Source organism: Zonotrichia leucophrys, chromosome 8, assembly GCF_028769735.1.
Source record: "Zonotrichia leucophrys gambelii isolate GWCS_2022_RI chromosome 8, RI_Zleu_2.0, whole genome shotgun sequence".
NCBI classification, from domain to species: Eukaryota; Metazoa; Chordata; class Aves; order Passeriformes; family Passerellidae; genus Zonotrichia; species Zonotrichia leucophrys.
The window spans coordinates 29,626,843-29,645,493 of NC_088178.1; the positions used below are offsets into that span (position 1 = coordinate 29,626,843).

The window sequence follows — 18,651 nt, forward strand, 5'->3', positions numbered from 1 at the left end:
AGATCCGCCGATAGCGCTGACTCACGGCTTCACTCGGCAGCCCAGTCACTCCAAACAGGCCGTTTTCTGCAACATTCTGCATTCTTGGGTGACTCTGCTCCCTGCAGATATCCCTGGATTTCACAGGGGGATGACAGTCCCGGGCATTTCGGGGAGAGGCAAACCAAGGGCACAAAGTTCAGCTGAGGCGAGTCGGCGGGGTTGGCGTTTCCCCTTGGGTACATAAAATACCTATTGGAGAAAAAGAGATTAAAATTCCAAACTGAAGCAGGTTTTTAAGCTGCCATCCTAAAGGATAATGCTTTCAAGTAATTACATTTAGCCATGAAAAAAACACCATTTTGTTATATTTAATAATTAATATCATGGAAATGCTCATTCAGAATGTAAGGGGTGACCTTGTGTCCTGTCTTTCCATGGCTCAGGCAAGGCATGGGGACACAAAGGGTGCTGTGTGTCATAAAGAATTCCTATGGATTATAGCTGGGATGCTTCCTGAAACCACATTCTTAACTTTCATATTGAGAAACATCAGGAAATTAAATTGAGAGGAAATACAGGCAAATTTAGTGTTAAATTGTGACCCTTTAACCTTCCCAGGAGCCAAGGAACCTGATTGAAGCAGGTCTAACATTTGACCAGTAGCCTGTTCTACATGGTTCAGGTGATGTGGGCAGCCTTGCTCTGCCCCTTGTTTATAACATTTCTGAATAATTTTCCCCATGAAGAGCTAAGGATTATTAATAAACTTTGTCTTTGCATCCAATGCCAGTGGCCAAGTGGAGCTTTTCAGGTAGATCCAGGATTGTGCTTTGAACTTCCAGGATTCTTCCCTGAGGTTCCTCCTCCTTTTCCTACTCCAGCATTTATTTCACCACAAAGGACTTTCACTCCTGACAGACACTTTAGACCAGAACTTTCATTATGTCCAGGTTAAAACCTGATTTAATGGCTGCAGATGGGTCAGGGGATGAAAGCAGCACCTGGATTTGGGGGCAGATCCAAGCGAGGACCTTTCTGCCCGTGGTTTGCCGAGCTCTGTGAAACGGTGACACAGAGCACAGTCAATCCTGTGCATCTCTCAGGCTCTGGGCTTGTTTTTTCCTCTGCTTGAGCTCAGATCGTTGCTGTGTGGTCTGGCTGGGGAGTTCCTTCCGTGCCGTGGGCCTCTTGTGAAAGTCAGCTCGAGGTTTCAGAGGAGGAGCTTTTGGGGCGCCTGCAGGGGTGCAGAGGTGTTTGTGCACAGATGTGAGGATGGAGGAGTTTGGGACGGAGAGGGGCTGGCACAAGGAGAGCCCCTCTCCAGCACAGCCGGATCCCGGTAGGAATCCTCAGGGATCCTTGGGAATCCTCAGGGATCCTCGGGAATCCTCAGGAATCCTCAGGGATCCTCAGGAATCCTCAGGAAGCCTCAGGAATCCTCAGGGATCCTCGGGAATCCTCAGGGATCCTCAGGAATCCTTGGGAAGCCTCAGGAATCCTCAGGAATCCTCAGGGATCCTCGGGAATCCTCGGGAATCCTCAGGGATCCTCAGGGATCCTCAGGAAGCCTCAGGGATCCTCGGGAATCCTCAGGAATCCTCAGGGATCCTCAGGAATCCTCAGGAATCCTCAGGGATCCTCGGGAATCCTCGGGAATCCTCAGGGATCCTCAGGGATCCTCAGGAATCCTCAGGGATCCTCAGGAATCCTCGGGAATCCTCAGGAATCCTCAGGAATCCTCAGGGATCCTCAGGGATCCTCAGGAATCCTCGGCCAGGCTGAGGCTGAGCCAGCTCCAGAACCGGAAGCCGTCCAGCCACAACAGGCCAGGATGGTGCCCCACCTAATTAAGGCTGTTGAAAGGCAGGGCTAATTAGCTTAGGTGGAGCACCTCGTTAGCACAAGGATGTTGCTTCCAGGATCCAAGTTGGTTTCCCCGCACGTGTGAGCTCCCCAGCGCTCTCCCACACGCAGCAAATAAGATAATGCAGTGCCCAGGTAAATCCTAGGTGGGTACCCAGGGCAGGATATCATCATATCCTGAGTTTTCCAGGGCTTTCTCACACTCCTGCACTCACGTGTGCTTGAAGAAAACACTTCTGCTCACACAGTAAAATGTGCTTGCTGTGAGCCAGCCTGGCCTCGTTTAGTTGGAGAAACAGAAGCACAATGTGGGCACAGGAGGTTGGGTTTGGGATTTGAAATCCTCGGGCTCAGCTCTAGGGCTGGGTGGAGGCTTCCCTCCCATCCAAACCAATGGGCATCTCCATCCCAGCCTGCAGATCCCTGGGCTCTTCCCACTGCCCTTTGAGGATTGTGGGGAGCAAAGCTGTGATGGGCTTCACTTAATGCACAAATCCATCATGATCTTGGAAATTCTGTCTTCAGCAATGCGTTCAAAGTGTGTTAAATTCCCTAGGAAATCATTCCCAGTGTTCTCCTTGCAGCTCCCTCCCTCGTGTGCACCGTCTGCACTCACTGTTGGACCCTGAGTAGGAGAATTCCTCTCTAGCTTCCTATTTCTCCTCCTGTCTTGTGATTAAGGCAAGAATCCCCGGGGCAAGGAGGAATCTACGTGGTCAGTGAAAGGATAATGTGCCAAACCCTGAGATAAAGTTGGAACTGAGGAATCTTTCATTCATTCAACAGGCCAAGATTAGATTCCGCCTCTCTTGCCATTTCTGCTTCTCCCTCTCGGAGGACCGAGGAATTCCTACTATGCAGGCAAATCCCCTTCCCAGATTCCCCGGTGATAGTGCTGCTAAGTGACATCTGACAGGATGCTTCCTGCATTTTGTTACTTCCATTTGGCACCATAAAAGCGCTGTCACTTACCCCTCTGATTTGTGGCACCTCGGCTGCATTGTTCCCTGCAGGGGGAAGGACACTGGGAAACGGGATTGCCCTGTGGTAAAACCATCCCACCCTGCAGGAGATGCTATCTCCTGAAATCCTTCCTCAGAATGTCTCCAGTTTTCCTTCCTCGTTAGCATTTCAGATTAAACCTTTAGGCTTATCTCCACATCAGAAATTACCTCTCTGGGAAGCTTCATCAACTTCTATCAGCCACCTTTAGGTGCTCTTGGTGTTCACGCCTCGTTTTTGCAGCTCATTGTCATGAGAAAGGCGCAGTGGAGCTGGGCTTTGGGAATCTGGAGCTTTCATCTCTCCCTGTAGCATCTTCAAAGCTGAGCTTTGCAGGGCTGACGTACAAGCGGACGCATTAAATCACACAAAATGGATATAAAAGTGCTTTTTGGGTTTAATGCAGGAGCAAGACTTTTTATTAGCTGCTGCTTTCCAAGAGTTCCCAATGCTCTGTTGGAGATGTTAGTGTTGTTTATTGTGTGGGAATGGTGATTCCTGGTGAAACATCTTCTGCAATGCCCATTGCAGCTCAGGTCCTTCATTCCCAGCGACATTTGGGATCTTGGAAAGGCAGTACTTGAGTAGCCCCATCTCTGCCTTTTTCAGTTTGTTTCTAAGGTGTCTGTGGGGCTATCCCAAGGTCTCTCTGAAAAGCTACAGTGACCCCTCCATCAGTTCTGAGCCTCTGGTTTGGATCCAGCTGCTGGGCTTATCCCAGTGCTTTTCCCAGCTCCTATTACCTCTTCCATGCCACCCTCCTCTGCCAGGAGCAGCATGCCCATCCTCTGCTGGAGGGTGATGCTGTTGGCACTGCCCACCCCAGGCCCCGGGCTGATGGCCCTGAAGGGCTGGCTCCATGGGAAGCACCATTCCCACCAGGCCTGGCCAAACCCAGCTGTGCAGATAAGGAACCGCAGGCACGGCTGTGCGCTGATTGCTGGGCAGCCCTGGCTCCTCCAACAGCCAGTGGGCCCGTGCTGGTGGCCTCTGTGACCCGGTTCTCATGACCTGGGTGGTGATCCACCACCCCAACCTGTGCTGGTGGGTGCAGTCAGGACTCTGCAGGTTTGTCCAGTTCTGCCCTAACCGGCTCCCTCTGGCTGGGCTCCCTCTCCAGGCTGACCTCTGGGATCAGCTCCCTGGAAATGCTTCATTTCTGCTCCCAAACAGCATGGCTGAGGTCCTGCTGCTCACCCCAGGGTGGGTTATAGGAACTGGGATCAAACTGGGATCAAACTGGGACTGGCCAGCACCAGGGCTCTGCGCGAGCTCCTCTGTTTGCTGCCCAGGCCTTCCACTGCCACTTGTCCTCAAGACTCTGTCATTGTCATAAGATTCATTTCATCCCACTTCAGCCACCTAAAAATTATAGACCAGTCTTAAGTGATGGCTGCTTTTTGAAGAAAAGCTCGGGAGCAAACCATCCTGTTGTGCAGGAAGATCAGGAATTCCAGTGGAAGGCAGCTCGGTGAAGCAAGGAGCTTCTCAGAGAGTCAAAATGCAAGAAAGGAGCAGGCAAAGAGTGAAAAACGCTGGGAACAGGGGAGGCCTGGAAAACTTTGGCATGTGTTGGGGTGACCAGAGGCTGATGGAGCTGTGAGTGGTGAGGGGACCCCAGTGGGGGGATGGAGCAGGGAAAGAAAATACAGAAAAAAGTGTTGATCCATGGGTGAAACAACCTAATGGTAATGGTACAGGAAAGACCAAAATAGTCAGTGGGTTTTTTTTTTGTCTCAGTTTTTATCCCCCAGCCTGCCTGGGAAGGAGGGATGGAGGACAATGAGGGAGCAGCCAGTTGGGGACAGCCTGGAGGAGGTGGAGGTGTCCAGGCCCACATCATTGGACAGGGGTCAGGCTGGAAAAGCTGTGAGGTCAATGTGAGTCGCCCATGAAAATTGTGGTGCTTAGGAAGGTGACAACAGGAAAAAGGTGCATCTTTGAGAAGGGTGGGGCAGATTAGGGGAGCTGTGGGCTGCTCAGACTCTTCCCATCAGTGAGAGGTCACTGAGGTTTTCCTCTGGAGTCCATTTCCAAACACACAAAGACAAGAAGGAAGACTGGGAATGGTGGGTGCCGACTTGCCAAAGCAAGCTGTGTTGGAAAGGCCTCACCTCCTCCTCCAAGGGCTGGAGGGTGGCCTGGCCCTGGGGACATGGAGGGCCATGGTGGGTGTGCAGGGAGCCCTTGGGCACCTTTTCCCACAGCATTCCCACATGGCAGCTGCTGCAGGGCTGGGAATGGCAGGACAGCGGGCTGGGGGTGAAGGCTGCTGGTGGCTGATGACAGGGGGCTGTGGGGTGTCCAGCTATGCCCTGCAGCTGCTGGTGCTGCTGCTCAGTGTCAGATCTCAAGATCTCAGTCCTGAGATACTGAGCCTCCGAGACCACCTTGGGGGGCTCGGGAGTCCTGGAATGTTGCCAGAAGTGTCTGGTAGCTGGACTTTAACCCTACACAGGAGACGACAAGGATGAGGGCTTCACAGAGTGAATGGTGAAGGGATTAGTTAATTAGAGAGTGAGAAACAGAGTTTAAGATTTATGTACAGGGGGGTTTGGAAGAGTAAGATGGAGGAATTGGGGCGTGTCCTATCCTCCTTCTTCTTCCTCTTCTCCTCCATCTTCTTTGGCCACAGTGGCACCTTTGGATTGGTTATTACTGAGAGTGCACCGAATTATAAGAATAGATGGTATTGGGGAAAAATGATAAATATTGTACACGTAACAAAGGGTATAAAGATACGTGGCTGCCCGGGAGGGCAGACAGTGTGCCCATGGCTGACTGCTGAGCAGATCTCTAGTAGCTGAAAGAACATCTTTTAGATAAGCAATTAATAAACATAAAAACCGAAAGAAGAACTGAAGCCTCTTCTCGTCCTTCGATACTGCGGGCTGCCCCAAAGCCACCCCGGGCCATTCCAGGCCCCTCAAACAGCCGAGATAAACCGGACAGCTCAGCTGTGATGGACCCTCCGTGGGTGGGAGGTGACCTCTGGGGTCCCTTCCTGTGCCTGGGGCAGAGGGGAGCAGCCAGCAGAGAGTGGCAGCACCTCCGGAGGGTGATTCAGCCCATCCCGGCTACTGAGAATAGACCAGGATCACCCCTTGGAGCTCCCAGCACTTTCCACTGCGGTGCGGGGAGCTTAGGTGATTAACTGGGGCTGGCTAAAGATAGCCCAGCTGGGCCCCCCGGCAGTGACAGTGACATTTCTGCGGCTCAGGGTCCTGCTCGGGTTACCGCAGCTGGCCCGGGGCTCAGCCTCGGGGCTGTTGACTCAGAAACATCGCTGCTGCTATGGCACTGAGGGACTGCGGGCCCTGCTGCTCCCCTGGCCCAGCCGAGTCACACTGCAGGAATTCCTCCCCTCGCTGGGAGCCTCTGCTTCCCAGCTGGGCCTTCTTCCTTCTTGGGATGCTGCTGCCCTTTGGTTTTGTGGCGTTCCCTGCAGACAGGAGGTTCTCCCTTCTCCTTTTCATTCCCCGTGCTGACAGAAGCTTGGGCTTCTCCCTTCTTGCCGCCATTTTTGTGGCATTCCTTGCAACCAGGAGGTTTTTCCTTCTCCTTTTCATTCCCTGTGCTTTCTCTTGGTGAGACATCTCCTCCTGCTTCCCAGAATCTTCCAGTTTGAACCTGGATGTGTCCTGGATGTTCTTGGCGAGTGCTGTTTAATCACTGCCATGACGTCTTCAGCGGCTCTGGAGCCGTTTTTCTTGGGGCTGAGTTTTCCCAGCAGCTGGAATGGTGTGTCCCAGAAAGGACCTGTCTTTAATTAGGGAACTTAGAATGCCAGGCTCCTCAGCAATCCAACCAAAAAGTTCCTTTTTCCTGCTCGCTGTTGTTTGGAAAAGAGAAAAGAGAATAAAAATGCCCCCCAAAATCTTGGCTGTATTTTGCCAGAGGCTGTAGCTGATGTCAAACACTCATCCCCGATTTCAGTCTCCCACATTATTCCTGGCAGCTCCAGCTCACTCATTTCCTGGCATTTTTCGCAATTAGCAGTGGAAAGCTTTCACTTCATTTTTTGTCTCTATCTTCCCCTCTCATCTCTGAACCCAGCCTGAATACAGGCCCCATTGTTCCTGGAGCTTTGGAGCCCCTGTTAGGATTTCATCCTCGTTCCCCCACAGCTGGATCTCCTCCAGTGCCACCTCCTCAGTGACCCCCTGCCAGTGGCTGTGCCAGTTCACCCCGTTCCTCTCTCCGCAGGGATTTCACTTCCCAGGCCTTTCTGCCCCCATCTCATGTATTAACGCTGGCCAGCAGAGGAAAAAAAAAATCTACATTTCCAAAGTACTTTTTTTGTTGAAAGAATAACTGTGAGACAGCTCTGTGCTCATTTGCATGCAGTGCCCGTGCCCGCTCTGGCTGCAGCTCCTGCCGAGCTCGGGCACCCGCTGGCCCCACTCCACGGCCAACAAAGAGAGAGCCCTTCCTCTCCTGCCACCTCCCCTGCCCGCCGAGGGAGGCTGCAGGTGTGGGAAACCCGAGAGGGGACAGCTCGAGTGACTGGTCGGACTGGAGTCCCAAAAATACGGCGAGGGGAGAAGGGCAGGCTCGTCCATTTGTTGGGGAGTTGCTCAAGAGCGTCGTGGCTCCACCTGTTCCGCGGGCGCTGGGGCTCCGAGCCTTTCTTAGCACATCTGCACTTATCTTTGCAAAAGATATAATTAGGGTGGGGAGGAGGGGCAGTGCAGCTGGTGGCTCCCTGGTTCCCATGGATTTTGCTCACTTCTCATTCCAGCCCCGCACTCCAGCAGGTCGGGAGCGTGAGTGTCCATAGGATCTGCAGCAGGGAGCAGTTGGGAATGGCAGAGAGTGGGGCTGGGTGGTGCTGCTGGATGCAGCCTGCTTTCCAATCACACCTTTCCAATCACACCTTTCCAATCACACCTGCTTTCCAATCACACCTTCCTCAGGTGCTCATATGGCTCTTGCGCTCAGAAAAAAAATCTGTTCATAGATTCTTGAGTATTGGAAGGTGCATGGGGGATCTGATGCCTCAGGTTTGGCTTTTCTATTTTCACACTCTGTGCTGCTTTAGTGTGTGGGGCTGGGCTCACATCAGGGATGCTGAGCTCTGTGCACAGAGCAGGAGACAAAACAATTCCTGCTCCAGCTGGGCACCAAGGACAAATGACCCAAATCTCAGCCCAGAGCACAAACCCCGTGGGCTGGAGAGAGAAAAACAAGCAGGGTGGGACTGCCTGGGCTAAAGCTGGGATGGGACAATGAACTGCAAGGTGCAAATGGAGCAGAGCTGATCCCAGGGACAGAGCCCGTGCCCCTCGTGCATTTTGGGGCCATTTTGGTTCATCTTGGGTGCAGCCCTGGCTGGGCTCTGCTGCTGCCCAAGGTGGATCCATGGAGGAGATCCTGTGAATAAATCCCTGCTTTATTCTGGAACTCTGTCCAGCCTTTCTTCTAGGGCAGTTTTCACAAGGCATCAGATCTATAAAAGAAACTTGTAATTACAGGATTTTTTCAGTGCTTGTAGTTTGGGAGGTGGTGCTGTAAGATTTGGACATTTCATTGCAGATTTGAAGTGAATCCCGGGGTTGTGCTCTGTGCCTTTGATTGTTTTCCATGTGAATTTCCAAATCTGTCCAACAGAAGGATTTCCACAGGAATATTTTCTGGATCTGGTAGAACAATGCTTTAATTCAAGGAAATAGCTCTCAGAATCACTAACAGGATACATTAAACAAATAAATCACCGGGTGTCAGTTATTCCCTCTGCATTGTGAGGGATAAATATGTAAACATGTCCACACGATCCGTGAGCAACCACAGCTCCATTAGGGAAGGCAAAGGGTGAACGGCTCCCAGCCTGCACAGGCCCCTTTTCCATCAAGTCCTGGCACGTCCTTTGTTGATAAACCTGTTTTACTCAACATGCTCTGGGGTTTTAGAGTGATGCTAGGCACTGGGAGTAATTAACGTGGGGCAATATTCCTGCTAATGAACCTCGTGTTGTGGGGCTGAAATAGCCATTTTCTGGCACTGGTTAGTCATTAAAGTGGGGTGATATTCCTGCTAATGAACCTCGTGTTGGGGAGGTGAAATAGCCATTTTCTTTTGGGGAACGAGAGGGATCTGTGGGACTTTTATCTGAGCCATGGCCATGAGTGCCTTGGTAAATCACTCAGAGCACCCTTCTCCTTCTCCTTCTCCTTCTCCTTCTCCTTCTCCTTCTCCTTCTCCTTCTCCTTCTCCTTCTCCTTCTCCTTCTCCTTCTCCTTCTCCTTCTCCTTCTCCTTCTCCTTCTCCTTCTCCTTCTCCTTCTCCTTCTTCTCCTTCTCCTTCTCCTTCTCCTTCTCCTTCTCCTTCTCCTTCTCCTTCTCCTTCTTCTCCTTCTCCTTCTCTCCTTCTCCTTCTTTCTCCTTCTCCTTCTCCTTCTCCTTCTCCTTCTTTCCTTCTCCTTCTTCTCCTTCTCCTTCTCCTTCTCCTTCTCCTTCTCCTTCTCCTTCTCCTTCTCCTTCTCCTTCTCCTTCTCCTTCTCCTTCCACACCTCTTCTCTATCTCCTTCTCCTCCTTCTTTCTCCTTCTCCTTCTTTCTCCTTCTCTTTCTTTTTCTTCTCCTTCTTCTCATTTTCTCCTCTTTCTCCTTCTACTCTTTCTCCTTCTCTCCCCATCTCTTTTCCATTTCCTTCTCCTTCCCTTTCTCCTCTCCCTCTTCTCTCTCCTCCCTTTTCCTGCCCTCTCCCCTGCCCCAGGAGTTAAGATCCCACAGTTTCCAGGTGGGATCAGCTGCAGGATCAGTTGGGATGGACTCTCCCCCAGAGGGGCCCTCTCCCACTTTCCCCCCACTCGAGCTCTTAGTCATGAGCAGCCAAGGAGTGAGGGATGCAAATGAGGCCTTCAGTGACATTAATGAGCTCTATCAGCTCCCAAATAATCATCTGCCATCCATATGATCTGCTCCAGCATCTGCCTGCTCTCCCCAGTCCTTTGTGTCATCTGCAGTAATGACAACAGTTGGGATAATCTGTCATAAACAGAGAATAATTAAAAGTGGGGTGGTTTAAGATCCTCTGATGACTGCAAACTCTGGGCTTGCGCCCTATGGCTTCACCTGGGAATTAGGGATGTTTTTAAAGTTGTTTCCTTAATGCATCTTCCAGCTGGGGGTCTGGGACTGTGCTGTCAGGCTTTTCCTACAGCAGAGTTTTCATGCACCAGGATCAACATTTCCACCTGGCCATTCATGTCCACAAGGACTCCAAAATCCTCATCTCACCCAGGAGCCACGGAGGGGGAGCTCAGGTTCCCAAATCTGCTCCCTCTTCACCCAATTCCCTGTCACTCCTGGAGGGAAGGAACCATTCCCCCCTGTAACACTTGGATTTTCATCTTTGGAGGTTTATGAGTGTTTATGTGCTTTAGCTCTTGTGGAATTTTACCAGCTTGTCCGACATTATGGGAACATTTCAGTGCCATGTTCTACACCCTGGATTTGGGAATAAATCCAGCATCAAAACTTTTCCCAGGCAAAAGGGAGCAACTGCTCTTATTTAGTTTTCCTTTTAGAGGAACAGATTTTATCCTGAGTCTGAATTGTTGAGGTAGGGTTTAGATAGAGTGATAATATTTTATTAAATCATTTGGAATCACTGGAAAATTACTTTGGTGACCTCGAGTCTCAGCTGTTGTTGCTTCAAAGGCAGCTGGAGCTTGGGCTGGGAAGGACGGCCCCAAACACTGAAGAACTTTATAAATAGTCCCAATTTATTGCAGCCAGGATGAAATGAAGAGTAAATAACTTAGAAGATGTCTTATGGCACTGTAAACATGTGGAACAGGATGGACAGACTGAGTGAAGTCGGGAAAACTGCTGGAAGCTGCTTTTAACCTTCCCTGTGAAAGTTCCTCTTGGAATTTTTGGCAGAGTCTATCAGAGTTTTTAGGGTTTTTTTTTTAAGTCTTAAGCTCCGCATTCCCAAGGTTTACAGGGAAAGTTGTGATCCAATAGAAGGAATTCTTATTTTTCCTTGCAGAAGTAGAAATGGAGACTTTTACCAGTACAGCGAGCCCACAGTTTGATCTTTAACAGTTAAGGAGAGCTGAGTTTGAAAGGATGTTGGCAAATATTTGTATTCAACATTTCTTGTCCACCAGATTGGACAATCTGTTCACAACTCAATCCCACTGGGAATATTCCTCCTGGATTATGGAAAACTGAGGGGTTTGGCAGCTGGAAAAGGAACTGCAACTTCTGCCCAAGTTTTTAATTCACCTGCTTGGGATGTGGTGTTTTGTCCTTAAAACTCTTGTGGCTTTACAGCCTTTGCACTTCCCTCCAGAAGTCCTAATGCTTTCATTTATCAGGACTGGGGTGACAAGAGGGAATCATGAGGGAATCAGGAGAGAGAAAATAAACCCCACTTGAAATTCTGGCATTTGGATCTCTTTTCAAAATGTTTCCTGGCTGGGTTCACCTCCTGCGTCAGTCGAGGGCAAAGCCACCAATCCCTCCTGCCTGGCTGTGGCGCTTGGGGACACGATGGGGACAGTTTGTGGGTGAAGGGAGGAACTCTGCAGCTGCAGATAATGTTGGCCTCGTGCTCAGATCCCTGCAGGCCCGAGGGGCCGGAGCTGTGCTGGGAGCAGGATGGCACAGATGGGGTTTGGGGGCAGCCAAGGGTGGGAGTTCATCCCATTAATCCCCTTCCCATCTGTGACATGGGTGAAGCGTGTGCTTGTCCTTGCACTGAACTACTCCCAGAAAAGAGGATGCTCCCCAAAACCTCTCACTTTCCGAGTATTCAAGAGTGAAAAAAGGCCTCAAGTCCATCTGGATGAGCAGCTCTCACCTTTCCCCCTGTACCCAGCACTGGCGAGGCCACACCTCAAATCCTGGGGTCACTTTTGGGCCCCTCATGACATAAAGGACACTGAAGAGCTGGAGCATGTCCAGGGCAGAGAATGGAGCTGGGGAAGGATCTGGAGCAGCTGAGGGAGCTGGGCAGGGGCTGCAGAATCCCTGAGGAGCTGGGCAGGGGCTGCAGAATCCCTGAGGAGCCAGGCAGGGGCTGCAGAATCCCTGAGGGAGCTGGGCAGGGGCTGGAGAATCCCTGAGGGAGCTGGGCAGGGGCTGCAGAATCCCTGAGGGAGCTGGGAAGGGGCTGCAGAATCCCTGAGGGAGCTGGAAGGGGCTGCAGAATCCCTGAGGGAGCTGGGCAGGGGCTGCAGAATCCCTGAGGAGCTGGGCAGGGGCTGCAGAATCCCTGAGGAGCTGGAAGGGGCTGCAGAATCCCTGAGGAGCTGGAAGGGGCTGCAGAATCCCTGAGGAGCTGGAAGGGGCTGCAGAATCCCTGAGGGAGCCGGGCAGGGGCTGCAGAATCCCTGAGGGAGCCGGGCAGGGGCTGCAGAATCCCTGAGGGAGCTGGGAAGGGGCTGCAGAATCCCTGAGGAGCTGGGCAGGGGCTGCAGAATCCCTGAGGAGCTGGAAGGGGCTCAGCCTGGAGCAAAGGAGGCTCAGGGGCCCTTTGGCTCTGCACAGCTCCTGCCAGGAGGGGTTTGGGATCTGCTCCAGGGAACAGGGACAGGAGCAGAGGGAACGGCCCCAGGCTGGGCCAGGGGAGGTTTAGATTGGATATTTGGGGAAATTCCTTCCTGGAAGGGCTGCCCAGCACTGGCACAGCTGCCCAGGACTTCCCATCCCTGGAGGGATTTAAAATTCCTGTGGATGTGGCACCTGGGGATGTGGGTCAGTGATGGCCTTAGCAATGCTGGGAATGGTTGGACTGGGTATCTGAGAAGGATTTTCCAACCTAAACAATTGTGTGAGAACAAGAGAGCACAGAAATGTCAGTGAGTGGGAAAAAGCCTCTAAAAAGGGGCTGCTAAGTCACGTCTGCAGGGAGAGATTCCGTGTGTTCCGTCACCTTGCAGAGCTGGCAAAGGAGCAGATGGCAAAACCTACCAAAAATGCAGTTTTTGCAGAATCCTGGCGCTGCAGAGGTGCTGCATTTCAGGACGTTGGAGCATTCCCAGTGCCAGCAGAGAAGCACGAGGCGAGGGCTGCCTCTGTCCTCGCAGGGACTGGCAGCAGCTCAGCTCTTGTGAGGAAATGTCACCTCAGTTCTGCTGGAGTGCCACCAGCCCCAGCCCTCCTGCGCAAACACCGGGCAGGACTCAAAAACTGAAACTCCTCTTGTTGCTCCTCACTTCCCTGTTCTGTGTCAGCAATGAGTTCAGCCCAGCAAACACGACCAAAGCTCCGCTGTCATTTACGGGTTTGGCTTATGCAACCCCCAAATATAAACTGAAATGTGAGATGGTTGAAGATGCGTCCTGAAGTGTTCCAGGAGCCCCATCCCGAAATGGCAGCAGTGTTTCCAAAGCGCCCATGTGCCTCGGCTGTACCAGGAAGGTGATGGAAGTCAGCCACTGCCCGGGCCTCGGGACAGTTTCTGGCAGGGGGAGTCGCTCTGCTGATGTCAGTGGGACGCTCACGTTGGGTTCAGGGAAAGAACAACTCACGGAGCATCTAAACTTGTGTTTACTGTTTGTGGGAGTCGCTGTAGCAACAGCAGATACCGCTCAGGGAGAGGATCCCAGGGCACTTCATCCCTGTCCTCTGCTCTGGAGCCAGCCTGGGAGAGCTGGGGGCGGCCAGCCTGGACAGGAGAAGGCTCCTGAGAGCCCCTGCCAGGGCCTCAAGTGGCTCTGAGAGAGCTGGGGAGGGACAGGGGACAGGGCATGGAGGGACAGCACACAGGGAATGGCTCCCACCGCTAGAGAATGGAATTAGATGGGATATTGGGAAGGAATCGTCCCATGTGAGGCCCTGGAATGGATTTCACCCAGAAGCTGTGGCTGCCCATGGATCCTGGGAAGTGTCCCAGGCCAGGTTGGACAGGGTTGGAGCACTCTGTGACAGTGGAAGGTGTCCCTGCCCGTGGGTGGAACTGGGTGGGATTTAAATTCCCACCCAACCCAAACCATTCTCTGGTATCCATGAACATTAAATATGAGGAAAGCCAGAAAATATTTGTTATTTTAAGATCATTCCCACACAAAGCTTTTAGATTGGTAGAAGAGCAACTCCTAATGGATCCTTGGAAGTGTCCCAGGCCAGGTTGGACAGGGTTGGAGCACTCCGTGACAGTGGAAGGTGTCCCTGCGTGAAACTGGTGGGATTTAAATTCCCACCCAACTCAAACCATTCTCTGGTATCCATGAACATTAAATATGAGGAAAGCCAGAAAATATTTGTTATTTTAAGATCATTCCCACACAAAGCTTTTAGATTGGTAGAAGAGCAACTCCTAATGGATCCTTGGAAGTGTCCCAGGCCAGGTTGGACAGGGCTGGAGCACTCTGTGACAGTGGAAGGTGTCCCTGCCCGTGGGTGGAACTGGGTGGGATTTAAATTCCCACCCAACTCAAACCATTCTCTGGTATCCATGAACATTAAATATGAGGAAAGCCAGAAAATATTTGTTATTTTAAGATCATTCCCACACAAAGCTTTTAGATTGGTAGAAGAGCAACTCCTAATGGATTCTATATCTGGCTGTTATTCTGGGGTAGCTGTGGATCTTAAAATACTTCACGGGGGACTTGGAGGGTATATTTTAATTTCACATGCTGGTTTTAAAAGCAAATTTAGCCTTAGGAGTGGGACTGTAGCCCCTGCTTTCACAATTTATTGGTAAATATCGCCAGGTTCATCAGAGGGAGCTCGTGCAGCTGCACACAGCCAGGGAGGGCTGGTTTGATAAGAGCTGGGGTTTCCGGGGTGCTGGGCTCAGGCTGCGTCACTCGGTGCCTTCAGGGACAGCTCTGAGTTTCTGAGAAGGGCTGAGCTGGGCCCTCTTCCTGCCGTGGGCCACGACAGTGACTCTTCTCCACTGGCCCGTGTGGTTCTGTGAAATGAGAGGGAATGTGACGTCCCTGCTGGCCCTGCCAAGGCAGCCCGTTCAGAAATGACTGCCCGCTGACCACGGAGGGCACACACCTGCAGGCGTCGGTGCACCAGGCTGCTCACTTGAGAAAATGAGTGAAAAATAAAAGATTGGGATGAGTCAAAAGCCAAAAACACCAAGAAGAGCTGCACAGGGATGCAGGTGCTGCATCTCACTGGGTGCCAAGGCCAGAGGGAGCTGTGGGCAGGCTGGCCGGTGTCAGGAAAAATGCAAATTCTGAAAGAAAAATGTGAATGGTGCTTTTTAAAATCCATTTCAGGAAAATGCAAATTCTGAAAGAAAAATGTGAATGGTGCTTTTTAAAATCCATTTCTGCCCTGGAACAGCAGCAGAACTCATAGTTTTCCCTTGAAATGATCCTTAGCAAGAGCTGTTTGCTCTCACTTTATTGAGTCTTTGCCATTGAAATGACTGGAGGTATCTTAGGGGGCCGTTTTCAAAATATCCCAGTTTAAATCGTGAACCCATTGGGCTCTCAGTGGTTTCAGTGCTAAGGCTTAGCAAGTGTCAGTGTTCTGCATGAATTAACCATGGAGGGATCCCTGCTCTCCCAGGGTTCCTCCAGGAAACCTCCCAGGGGTGAAGCAGGGAGGCAGAAACCGAGGGAAGGAGGGTCCTGCTAAAAATGCCAGAGAACATTGCAAATGTGTAAAATAGTCACTCTTTATTTAGCTCATCTTCTGAAACCCAAAAATAAATATAAAATACTTACAGCCAAACCCCCTAAACCCTCAAGTTTCCTAATTCATCTCGATATCCCTAATATAGTTTTGCTTGTTTTAGTTTGGTTTTTTTTTTTTTTTTCCTTTTATTACATAAGACTCAGATTACAGAGTAAAGGAATATCGTGAATATCAGCTCTGGGGAATGGGAGTCCTTCAATATCAAGAGCAGATTTCTGTTCTGGGTCCTGCCTTCCCTGATGGCTCTTTCTGAGGTGAAGTTTGGAAGTGAAGTGACAGTGGCAGCGGGTCCTGCAGACCTGGGCAAGGCTAAAATTAGGGTCTGGTGTCAGAGCCCCTGCGAACCTGTTCCTTCTCCTCCTCCAGGAATGCACACATGCCGTGGCTGTGCTTCCTGAGGAGTCTCAGGGCAGGAGAAGGCAGGGTTTGATTTAAACGTGTGGGGTTTAGTTTGGCTGAGATGGGTTTCTTGCTCTTCCTAAACTTATTTTACCTGTGCTGGTTTTATCAATCCCAACGTTTTCTGCAACAAGTGGTTTGAGTCCTCCTGGGTCAACTAATTTACAGGAAAAAAAATAGTTGAGAGGGAATGGGAGAGATTCCCTTGATGGCAATGGGAATTTCTCATGGGAGAAAGGAGAATACACTGAGCTTTGTGTGATTTTGGCTATTTTCACCTGCTTTGTGATTAGGCAGGAATGAGAGAACTTTGAACATTTGAAGCTCTGCAGGCACAGAAAAAACCCCATTAACTTCCAATGCCACAGGGATTTGGATTCACCAAACCTTCCAAAGGTGTCTGTGCCAGGTTTATTGCTGAGTTACCTTTGGCAGGGTTTATTCTCTGTTTATTCTCAGTCGTTTGATGGCAGGTCCCTCTCCAATGCTGCTTTATTGATGTGGTGAGTGACAGAGAGGATCTGTCCTTGGGGAGAGACAGCAGCACGGGGTGTAGCTCCTTCCTGGGGACACTGGACACAGGACACTGGACAACAGGACACAGGACACAGGGACACGAGGGACACAGGGACACCAGGGACACCCGGACACCAGGACACCAGGAACAGGGACCCGGGGAGAGGAACAGGACACGAGGACACCAGGGACACGGGGCACCAGGACCGGACACGGGGACACAGGGACACCAGGGACACAGGGACAGAGGGACAAGGCACGAGGGACACCAGGGACACAGGGACACGGGGACACAGGACACGAGGGACAGGACCAGGACAAAGGACACAAGGACACGAGGGACACAGGACACCAGGGACACGAGGACAGAGAACACCAGGGACACTGGACACCCGGGACACTGGACACAGGGACACGGGACACCAGGGACACCAGGACACGAGGGACACCCGGGACAGGGACACCAGGGACACAGGGACACAGGGACACGAGGACCGAGGAACACCAGGACACTGGGCACCAGGACACAGGGACACGAGGGACACCAGGGACACCAAGGACACGAGGGACACGAGGGACACCAGGGACACCAGGGACACCAGGGACACGAGGGACACCAGGGACACCAGGGACACGAGGGACACGAGGGACACTGGGACACCAGGGACACTGGGACACCAGGGACACCAGGGACACGAGGGACACCAGGGACACTGGGACACCAGGGACACCAGGGACACCAGGGACACCAGGGACACCAAGGACACGAGGGACACCAGGGACACCAGGGACACGAGGGACACGAGGCAGGGAGGGCAGGGGGACAGGGCTGGGGCTCTGGCTCAGCTCCTGAGTGTGTCTGAGCAATCCTGCCCTGTGATGTCACTGGTACCTGCCGGTAGGAACGCTGAATCCATCAGCCCTGACAGATTTATGGGATGAGCATATGTTACCGGGATTATGAGAAGCAGTTACATTCATGGGGAGATTTTATGATTCACTGTATCCGCTTGTGGAAACCTCAGCTTTTACCCCAGAGCTGCTGGGGAGTGTCCTGCTGGCAGGGCTGGGAGAGCTCGGGGAGCAGGGACGGTGGGTTTGGGGTGCAGGCTCTGCTGGGGAGCAGGGGGCTGATGGGGACAAAGCCAGCAGAGCTGGGGAGCCAGGAGGGACAGGGAGCAGGGACAGGAGTGGGGAGTGGGATTGGGAGTGGGGAGCAGGATTGGGAGTGGGGAATGAATGAGACCAGGAGTGGGGAGTGGGACCTGGAGTGGGGAGTGGGATCAGGAGTGGGGAGTGGGACCTGGAGTGGGGAGTGGGATCAGGAGTGGGGAGTGGGATCAGGAGTGGGGAGTGGGACCTGGAGTGGGGAATGGAGTCAGGAGTGGGGAATGAGACCAGGAGTGGGGAGTGGGATCAGGAGTGGGGAGTGGGACCAGGAGTGGGGAGTGGGACCAGGAGTGGGGAGTGGGATCAGGAGTGGGGAGTGGGATCAGGAGTGGGGAATGGGATCAGGAGTGGGGAGTGGGATCAGGAGTGGGGAATGGGATCAGGAGTGGGGAGTGGGACCTGGAGTGGGGAGTGGGACCAGGAGTGGGGAGTGGGATCAGGAGTGGGATCAGGAGTGGGGAGTGGGATCAGGAGTGGGGAGTGGGACCAGGAGTGGGGAGTGGGACCAGGAGTGGGGAGTGGGATCAGGAGTGGGGAGCAGAGGCCGCAGTGGGAAGTGGGACCTGGCAGGGCTGGGGAGCAGAGCTGGTGGGGAGTGAGACTTGGTGAGGTTAAGAAGCAGGGCTGGAGGGGCTGGGGAGCAGAGCTGGTGGATGTGGGGAGCAGAAGCCGGCAGAGTTGGAGAGCAGGGATGTTGGGAGCAAAACTCTTGGAGAGCAGGGCTGATGGGGTTCAGCGCTGTTGGGGTTCAGGTCTGTTCGAGAGCAGGGCTGATGTGATGCAGGGCTAATGGGGATCAGGCTGTTGGGGAGCAGAACTCTTGGAGAGCAGGATTAATGGGGTTCAGGGCTGTTGGGGAGGAGAGCTCTCGGGGCTCAGGGCTGTCGGGGAGCAGGCTGCTGGGGAGCAGAACTAATGGGGAGCAGGGCTAATGGGGAGCAGGCTGCTGGGGAGCAGAGCTCTTGGAGAGCAGGATTAATGGGGTTCAGGGCTGTTGGGGAGAAGAGCTCTCGGGTTCAGCGCTGTCGGGGAGCAGGCTGTGGGAGCAGAACTCTTGGAGAGCAGGGCTGATGGGGCTCAGGGCTGTCGGGGAGCAGGCTGTGGCT

The 18,651-nt window shown here is 52.4% G+C and overlaps 1 protein-coding gene across 4 annotated transcripts in view; it reads left to right on the forward strand.

Moving 5' to 3' along the window:
- The window catches only part of PDE4B (phosphodiesterase 4B), a 201,993-nt gene that overhangs the window by 154,122 nt on the left and 29,220 nt on the right, over positions 1–18,651 (forward strand). The window lies entirely within an intron of this gene.